Source organism: Chrysochloris asiatica, unplaced genomic scaffold, assembly GCF_000296735.1.
Source record: "Chrysochloris asiatica unplaced genomic scaffold, ChrAsi1.0 scaffold00405, whole genome shotgun sequence".
Taxonomy (NCBI): Eukaryota; Metazoa; Chordata; class Mammalia; order Afrosoricida; family Chrysochloridae; genus Chrysochloris; species Chrysochloris asiatica.
In genome coordinates this window covers 546,453-556,531 of record NW_006408923.1, presented here as the reverse complement: position 1 = coordinate 556,531, position 10,079 = coordinate 546,453, and the positions used below count along the sequence as shown (strand labels likewise).

Below are 10,079 nucleotides of genomic sequence, written 5' to 3'. Positions count from 1 at the left end.
TTTGAATTTGCATATCAGTAATTGATGGTCTGTTCCACAGTCTGCCCCTGGCCTTGTCTTCACTGATGATATGGAGCTTTTCCATCTTCTCTTTCTGACTCATAGTGACCCTATATAGCGATTTTGAAGAATGGGTAGTGAGTTGGAACCACCAACCTTGTAGATATCCATCTAGTGCTTGTCCTATAGCACCACACCAAGACTCCACAATAGAGACTTTCCCTCTCCCCTTCCTTTAGACTCCTCCCTGGCTTACCTTTCTCACCTGTTGTTGTTGTTAGGTGCCATCGACTTGGTACCGACTCATATCGACTGTATGCACAACAGATGGAAACACTGCCTGGTCCTGGGCCAACCTCACAATTGCTGCCACGCTTGAACCCACTGATGCTGCCACTTTGCCGATCCATCTCACTGGGGGTCTTCCTCTTTTTCTCTGACCCTCCACCTTACCAAACATGATATCCTTCTCCAGAGACTGGTCCCTTCCGACATTGTGTCCTAAGTATGATAGAAAAAGTCTGGCCATCCTGGCTTCCAAGGAGCATTGTGGCTGCACTCCTTCCAACACAGATGTGTTAGACTGTGCACATTATAGGCCAAGGAACAATTCTACTATCCTCAAATAGGTTATGCATAGTATCCTCTTCATAATTCAAAGCACAATTCTGTAAGACTATCTTAAACAGAAAAAGAGGCGGAAGGGGTGCTGCAGTGGTGGTGGTGGCAACGACGACGACAAAGATGGCCGAGGGAGCTGAGCGCTGAGGGGGCTGAGCGCTGAGGGGACTCACACGCTCACAAGCCGCATTCTGAGTCAGGCAGGATGGATCTCCATCAGCTGGGCACTGGCCGCTACCAGGGGCTTTAAAATGAAGAAGACAATTCGGATTCATCTGCCACAGAGCAACCATCGACTTCAAACTTAACACCATAGATTGTATAAACTGCTCCTTTAACACCAGTACTTGAAATAACTTACAGTAGTATCACTGTAGGAAGTACCTACACTTTCACATTCAGATGTTTACAGTGAATTTTATCCTGTGCCACCTCCATATTGGCTAAAGCTGAGAAAGATAAAGCTGTTGCAATGGCAGCTGCAGGAGCAGAAACATCTCAAAGAATTCAGTAGGAAGAGCGTTCACCAAGAGATGATTTCAGTGATAACTGACCATCTTAGAATGGGTAATGATGACATTTTCATGCTGATGTTTTTCATGGCACTTATTTTCAATTGTCTTGGATTTTGTTTATCCTTCTGTATAACCAGTTCCATAGCTGGAAGGTATGGTGCTATCTGTGGATTTGGTCTTTCATTGATCAAATGGATCCTCATTGTCAGGTTTTTTGATTATTTTTCTGGATATTTCAATGGGCAGTATTGGCTTTGGTGGATATTTCTTGTACTTGTCCCCATTTTCTTCAGAGAATTTGTTAATTATCTAAAAGTGAGAAATATGTCTGAAAGTATAGCAGCTGCTCACAGAACAAGATATTTCTTTTTATTATAAACATTGTGTCTATCAGACATTCCTTTTCTATACTAATGTGAAATTTCCAGATGATCTGTAAGCCTACAACTTTAATAGAATACTACTTATAACAGAAGAAAAATTAGTGAAAAAAAATGCAGCTTCAAAATTGATATTTCTATTTCACTGGTCTTGCACATTAGCATATGTATTCATTTTAAAATTAAAAATTCTAGGGAGTCTCACATGAAGAGCTTAGTTTTGTAGCATTGCCCATCTTAGAATTGCTTGCAAGAAGATATTGTATTAAATATTAAATTTATTTTGTTTAAGATTTTTTGAAAATTAATTTCTGAAACAAGTTATTCTCATTTGCAATTGTCTTTTAAAAAGCCAATACAAATATCTTTCTATGTCATTATAATAATTTTTCTTTAGATTTCACATTTATCAAATAATATACTGTACTGTTAATAGTTTCTTGCATTATGATAATAGTATTAACTTGTGAAAATCATATTCTACATTGACATACACAAATTTTTTGTTTTAAATTATGGAAATGTGTACATTTGTACAGTAACAGAAGTAAGGTGTGTATGTTTATTGAAAGTGTGCGTGTGTGGGGAAACAGATAAAAAAACAGACCATGGTAGCCATTGTTAGAACTGGAATCTACATTCATAAACTATTGAGTTTTGCATTTTGCAAATCCCTTTATATTTCATTTGTTTCCAGTTATGTCTTTGCATTTGAATGTCAGCATTAAAATTAATGGGGAATGTATCATCTTTTAAATTTAAAAATTATTTAAGACAGCCACATAAAACATTTAAAAAATGGTTGTTTAGTTTTAGACAATGACTACTACATCCTGATGAAGATCAAAGACTACAATTTTCAGTATGCATTGCAACTCAATGTAAAGAAAATAAAAATCCTCACAACTGTACCAACCAATAAATAACATCATTCATTATAAGTGGTGAAAAGATTAAAGTTGTCAGAGACTTCATTATCCTTGAATCTACAATCAATGATCTTGGAAGCAATAGTCAGTAAATCAAACAACATATTCCATTAGGCAAATCTGCTGCAAAATATATCTTTAATGTGTTCAAGAGAAAATATGTTCCCATTGAGGACTAAGGTGTACCTGACAAAGTCATGATATTTTGAATTGCCTCATAGGAATGTGAAAGCTGGATAATGAATATGAAAGACAGTAGAAGAATTGATGCATATGAATTATGGTGTTGTGGAAGAATATTGAAAGTACCACATACTGCCAGAAGAACAAACAAAGGTGTCATGGAAGAAGTTCATTCAGAATGCTGAAACGAGGTTTGCAAGTCTTCATTTCTAATACTTGGGTCATATTATCAAGAGAGACCAGTCCCTTAAGAAAGGCATTATGCTTGGAAAAGTGGAAGGTCAGCAAAAAAAGAAGATCCCAACGCAAATGGATCGACACAGTGGCAGGAACAATGGACTCAAACATAATAATTGTGCTGATGGCACAGGATGGAGCAGTGTTTCATTCTTTTTTGCAGAGGTTTGCTGTGAGTCTGAATGACTTAGCGGCACCTAAGAACAACAAGCCATTTTAGGTCTATCTGACATAGCTGAAGTAGTCACATGACAGTGTTTCTCATATAAGGTTCAATACATTTTCCCTTAACCATCTACTATTGAGTTAATTTTATAATTATATTTCACTGTTGCTTATTTCTCAGTTGTTGTAGTGTTTCTATATTCATGCACAGTAAGTTCTCCAAAACAGGAAAGACCAATTCAGAAGAATGCATTCTGCTTTTCAGGACATATTCCCTTCTCTGATTCCAACAATCAAATTGCCTTCAAATCTGTATTTTGACAGATTCAATTCCACAGCATATCCCCAAGCTCATCCATTATTTCTTAAGCATCTTCTATGAATTCAGTACATATCAGGGGGATTAGACATTTTAGGTATTTCAGGTGTTTTGCATTGAATAAAAATTTTTCATCAAATTAAATGGACACTGTCAGAGAGATAATGAAACAATAAGTGGTAATGCAGGGTATGGGGGAACAGTAAAATTTAATATGGAAATAAACATTTCATAAAAGTTTTGTTCTGATCATTCACTAAACATGATGGAAGATGAAGATTTTTATCCCAGTGTATGACAGATATTTTAACCTTCTATTATTATCAACTGCTTTGTACAGATAATTTTATTTGGCTAGTCTACATTTTTTTGGTTTTTAAATTACATTCAACATTTTTATTGTTAAAATATGCTATATATCTTTTTGAATATGGAAAAAAATGTGTGGTATAAACATTGCATTGCAATATAATACATTCTATCTCATGTGATCATTGTCTATTTCAGATTAGATTTATATTGTCCTAACCAATAGATCTGTTTTGGAAGAAGTACAACCAGAGTGCTCCTTGGAGGCCAAGATGGCTAAACTTCATCTCTTCTACTTTGGACACATTGTCCAGAGAGAACAGTCGCTGGAGAAGGATGTCATGCTGGGTAAGGTGGTGGGTCAGAGAAAAAGAGGAAGACCCCCAACGAGATGGATTGGCCAGGTGGCATCATTGATGGACTCGGGGGTGGCAGCGGTGGTGAGGTTGGCCCAGGATCGAACATTGTTTCGTTCTGCTGTGCATGGAGTCGCTATGAGTCAGTTCCGACTCGATGGCACCTGACAACAACAACAACAACAATGTGATAGATGTCTATTTCAGATTAGATTTATATTGCCCTATCTCTATGCAATACAAATTATAAATACACTCATATGCATGTGTAATTGTATACATTTGCTTATGGTCAATAATATTATAAACAATATAATATATATGCCTCTTTTGTCTTTCTCAAAGGCACATTTTCCTGTGCACTAGAAAATGAGGATCTCTTGTTATTACTTATTCAGGAGCCAAAATAAGGCAATTGAACCAGTAAAATTACTAGATAAAAACCAGAATGGATTTACCAAGTAGGATGCAGAGGGTCAGAATTCCTAGGGGTGTGTCTTGAATCAGAATTTTAACAGGTATGCCAAGGAAACTTTATGTGTAAAAACATTGAAAGTAGTAAAGTGTGGTAAAAATAAACAATAAAAAAACTGGAGTACATGAGGAAGAATATGGTATCAGGATAGAAGGAATGCTCATTAGTAACCTATGGCATCCAGATAACACAACTTTGCTTGCTGAGAGTGAAGAGGACTTGAAGCAATTACTAATCTTGATCAAAGATCCTAGTTTTCAGTCTGGATTACACTACAACATAAAGAAAACAAAAAATGTATCACAAGTGGACCAATAAGAAACATCATGATATATGCAGAAAAGGTTTAAGCTGTCAGATATTTCATTTTATTTGGATCCACAATGAATGCCCATGTATTGTATTGGGTAAATTTGATACAAATTACTTCTTTAAAATATTAAAAAAAAAATAAAAGATGCAACTGTGAGAACTAAGCCGTACCTGATCAAAACTGTAGTATTTTTCTATGCCCTCATATTTTATGTGAAAACTAGATCTTATATCTGATTTTTCTTATCAGTTGAATAATATGAAACGTATTTGAAATTGCAGTCATATGGCTTCCTAGCAACAGGTAGCTAGCTTTACTACACACTACAAAGGAGCATAAAATATATACTTATCTTAACATCTTTACAAACCCCATGTGTCCTTCCTTTTTCTTTCTTTAAACTAAGATGCATTCCTCTCACATTGTTGAGCTGTTATCTGTATTTGGTTAAAACAATACTTTAAAAAAACAAACAAACAGTACTTTAGGGTAAGCTAGTAAGACAAGAGAATGACTAACATTTTGGCCAAAAGATCAAAACAAAACAGGAAACAACTTTCTTGAGGGTCAGCTAACTTTTCATTAAACAATGATTATTAAAAGTAATTCTTAACCTGACAAAATCAAGGACAAGGGACTCACAATAAATTACATACCACAATGGGATATCACACTCTTATCATTTTTCTTAAGAAATTATAGCTTAGTAGAGAACTATGGTAGCGCAATGATTAAGCACTTGGCTACTCATTGAAAGGCTGGCAGTTCAAATTTGCCAGCTGCTCCAAGAGAGATAAAACTGGCAATTGGTTTCAGGAAAATTTACAACCTAGGAAACCTTGTAGGCAGCTATTATCTGTAGTCCTAATATGGCATTGTAGGATGAGCATTGGACTGCTAACCTTGTATTTTGCTTCTTCCAACACAGATTTGTTCATTCTTCATCAGCACCATAATTAAAAAGCAACAATTCTTCAGTCTTCCTTAAACCTTGTCTAGCATTTGCATGTATATGAGGCAATTTTAAATGCTATGGCTTGTGTTAGAGGCATGTTAATCTTCAAACTGACATCTTTACTTGTTAATACTTTAAAGAGGTATGTTGCAACAGATTTGCCCAATATAATATTTTGCTATTTGTAATATATATATATATATATATATATATATATATATATATATATATATGTGTGTGTGTGTGTGTGTGTGTGTGTGTGTGTGTGTGTGTGTATTTTATTGTAATGGTAATATATACACACAATGAAACATTTGTATAGTAGGTTCCAAGTCGTTAGTCTTGCAAAATTCTATCATGTGATTTCCAACATGTTTTCTATCACAAAGTTCATATTTTATAACTATAGATCCTTCCTCTGTGTTTACAGATTTTGCTTTCAATCACCAGTACTTGATTGCATGTACTCATAGGCCAGGTAAAAAGAACCTTTCAGAAAAGGATAGAAGATGGAGAAGTATAAAAAATCAGGGTATCATATAATTTAGAATTATGCTATTTCATCAGCAAACAGATTAAATAAACATGGTGACTCTGACACACATCTTTCCTAATTTTAAACCATTCAGTTTTCCCTTGTTCTATTCAAATGACAGCCTCTTGGTTTATGCACAGTCTCCTCATTAAGTTCCTATTAATTGTTCCTGCATACTCATTCACTGCAACATTATCCATATTTTAAAGCAAAGTTAAACTTATTTCTGATATTCTTTTGATTCAGTCAAGATCCATTTGATATCAGAAAGATACCCTTCATTCCATGTCATCATGGGAATCCAACTTGAAAATCTTGAAAAATGTTATTTTTGCAAAAAAAAATGTTTGGTGATTTGTGCAATCCTTTGGGTAACCTCTCTTTGGAATGGGTACAAGTAGGGATCTCTCCAATCAGTTGGCCAGGTATCTGTCTACCAGTTTTTGGCATAGATAAGCAAATGCCTCCTGTGATATATCAGTTTGCTGAACTCTGTATTCTATCAATTCCCTAAAATTCATTATTTGACAACGCCTTCAGTGTGCCTTCAGTACTTTTTGTTCTTGATCATATACTATCGCTTAACATTTTTGAGCATCATTCATTTCTTATGGTATAATAACTCTGTGTATTCCTTCCATTTCCTCTTTATTATTGTGAATTATGTGATAGCATACATGGGAGAAGACCAGCTTTACATTCATCCTATCGTATTTCATTTCATTGCAATGATTACAATCCACTCCATGCATCATCAAACAACCAAATGTACACCCCATAAGTCTGCCCCCCACCCATCAGCACACAGCCCTTATACCTCTATAAGTCCAGAGTCCCCAGCTGCTACATATCTCCACATCATCGACTCTGCTTCCATTTCTGGTGTCACAGCTTCTCTGGGTAGGGTACTGTACTCCACTCTTCTCACTTGATGGTCCCAGGGGCCTCCATTCCAAGATTGCAAAATCAACCACTCCCCTCTTTTGTTACAAAGCATCTATCTTTACATTTCTGACCCTCACAGTCAGTTGTGATAGCAAGTATTCACTATAGTACCACAAGAGTCCTATCCCCATATCTTTTCATCAGCCCCATCCCAACAGATTGGAAACCATTCAGTGGAGAGTCTACCTTCCCCACACCCTCTGGAACTAGGCTCTCTCTTGAAAGCATGTAAGACTAATTTAACTTAGCATAGTATCTTCAGTGTTCAACCATGTTATCTGGTAGCTTGCATTGTTGTTTATATGGTGGCTTCCTTGTTATCATTCAAGGAATGACTAAACAAGATGGCAGATCGGGGAGACGTGAAGTAAGGAGCTCCATCAACAACACAGAATACCTGAGTACGCAGTCTCAGGGGATGGTACTAGAACTCTGAACCACATATAAAGGAATATTTAGAAGCTTGGAAGGCTTACAGCTGGGGAATTTGTATCAGAATAAAAAAAATTCATTGTTTCCTATTCAAAACACTCAGCTGCTCCCAGAGCCACTATCTTGGGAAAGACCAAGCAGGGGAAGGATCAGAATAGCCAAGAACACCTGACAGAACCACAGAGATACAGGTGTAGATATTCTTTCTTTTTTTTTTTTTTTTAATCTGTTCATTGGTCCCTCGCTATTTCGCACCCCCATTCTGGTGACTTAGTGACTAGAGGGGATGCTTGAGTGAATGCCCACCCCACCCCCACAGCTGAAGAGTTCTACTATGCATGTGCACAGATCTCCTCAAAATTTAAAGTGACAGTTTCCATGTAAAGCCAAACGGCCACCACTCATCTGTCAGTTTGTCATACTGTGGTGGCTTGTGAGATGCTGTGATTCTGAAAGTTATGCCACTGATATTTTAAATACCAGCAGGGTTACCCATGGTGGACGTGTTTCAGATGAGCTTCCAGATGAAGACAAACTAGGAAGAAACAGCGATTAACTACTTCTGAATATTTAGTCACCAAAAACCTTATGACTAACAGAGAAACACTGTCAGATATAGTGCCAGAAATGAGCCTCTCAGATTGGAAGACACTCAAAATACAACTGGAGAAGAGCTGCTTCCTCAAAGTTGAGTTGACAGTGATGAAGCTAATGGAGTAAAGCCTGTGGTAGAAAAGCCCAGATAACCTTCATTTGCTGATGGCGCACAACTCAAAATGAAGAGAAACAGCTGTAACATCCATTGAAAATTGGAACATGGAATGTAGGAAATATGAATCTGGGAAAATTGGAAGTTGTCGAAAATGAAATAGAACACATAAACATCGATATCTTAGGTATTAGTAAGATGAAATGGATTGGTATTGGCCATTTTGAATCAGACAACCACATGGTTTACTATGCTGGGAATGACAAATTAAAGAGGAAAGGTGTTGCATTCATCGTCAAAACGAACATTTCGAGATCAGTCATGAGGTACAAAGTTGTCTGTGATAGGATAATATCCATGCGCCTACAGGGAAGACCAGTTAATACCACTATTATTCAAATATATACACCAACCACTAAAGACAATGAAAATGAAACAGAAGAATTCTACCAAATTTTCCATCTGAAATCGATCAAACATGCAATCAATATGTATGGATTATTACTGGTGATTGGACTATAAAGGTTGGGAGCAAAGAGGAAGGATCAGTAGTTGGAAAATATGGCTTTGGTGATAGAAATGATGCTGTAGAATGCATGATAGAATTCTGCAAAACCAATGATTTGTTCATTTCAAATATCTTCTTTAGACAGCATAACAGACGACTATACACATGGATCTCACCAGATGAAACACACAGAAATCAAATTGACTACATCTGTGAAAAGAGACGATAGAAAAGCTCCATATCATCAGTGAAAAAAAGACAAAGGGCAGACCGTGGAACAATCAATTACTCATATGCAAATTTAAACTGAAACTAAAGAAAATGAAAACAAGTCCACGAGAGCCAAAATATTATCTTGAATATATCCCAGCTTAATTTAGAGATCATCTGAACAACAGATTTGATACATTAAACACTAAAGACCGAAGACCAAAAGAGTTGTGGGATGACACTAAGAACATCATGCAAAAAGAAAGCAAAAAAGTCATTGAGAAGACAAGAAAGAAGGAAAAGATCAAAATGGATGTCAGAAGAGACTCTGAAACTTGCTTTCCAGCACAGAAATGCTAAAGCAAATAGAAGAAATAAGGAGGTCCAAGAGCTGAACAGAAAATTTCAAAGATCAGCTCGAGGAGGTAAAGCCAAATATTAAAAAAAATATTTGCAAAGATCTGGAGTCAGAAAAAGGAACAAGTTCAGCAATTCTCAAGCTAGGGGAACTGAAGAAAAAATTCAAGCCTCTACTTTCGTTATTTAGAGATTCTTTGGGCAAATTATTGAATGATACAGAAAGCTTCAGGAAAAGATGGAAGGAATACGGAGTTGCTGTACCAAAAGGAAATGGTTAATGTTCAACTGTTTCAAGAGGTAGCATATGATCAAGAGCCAATGGTACTGAGGAGGAAGTCCAAGGTGCACTGAAAGAATTGGCAAAAACAAGGCACCAGGAATTGATGGAATACAACTTGAAATCTTTCAAGAAAGTGAGGCAGCACAGGAGGCACTCTATCATCTCTGCCAAAAAATTTGGAAGACAACTATCTGGCTGACTGATTGGAGGAGATCCATATTTGTGTTCATTCCAAAGATAGGTGACCCAACAGAATGTGGAAATCATCGGATAATATCATTGGTATCCCATGTGAGTAATGTTTTGCTAAAGGTAATACAGATATGGCTGCAATCATACATTG

General features: G+C 36.4%; 1 pseudogene; it reads left to right on the top strand.

Moving 5' to 3' along the window:
- The first annotated feature begins 826 nt into the window (after positions 1-826).
- LOC102833890 lies at positions 827-1,514 on the top strand (annotated as a pseudogene).
- Positions 1,515-10,079: the final 8,565 nt, after the last annotated feature.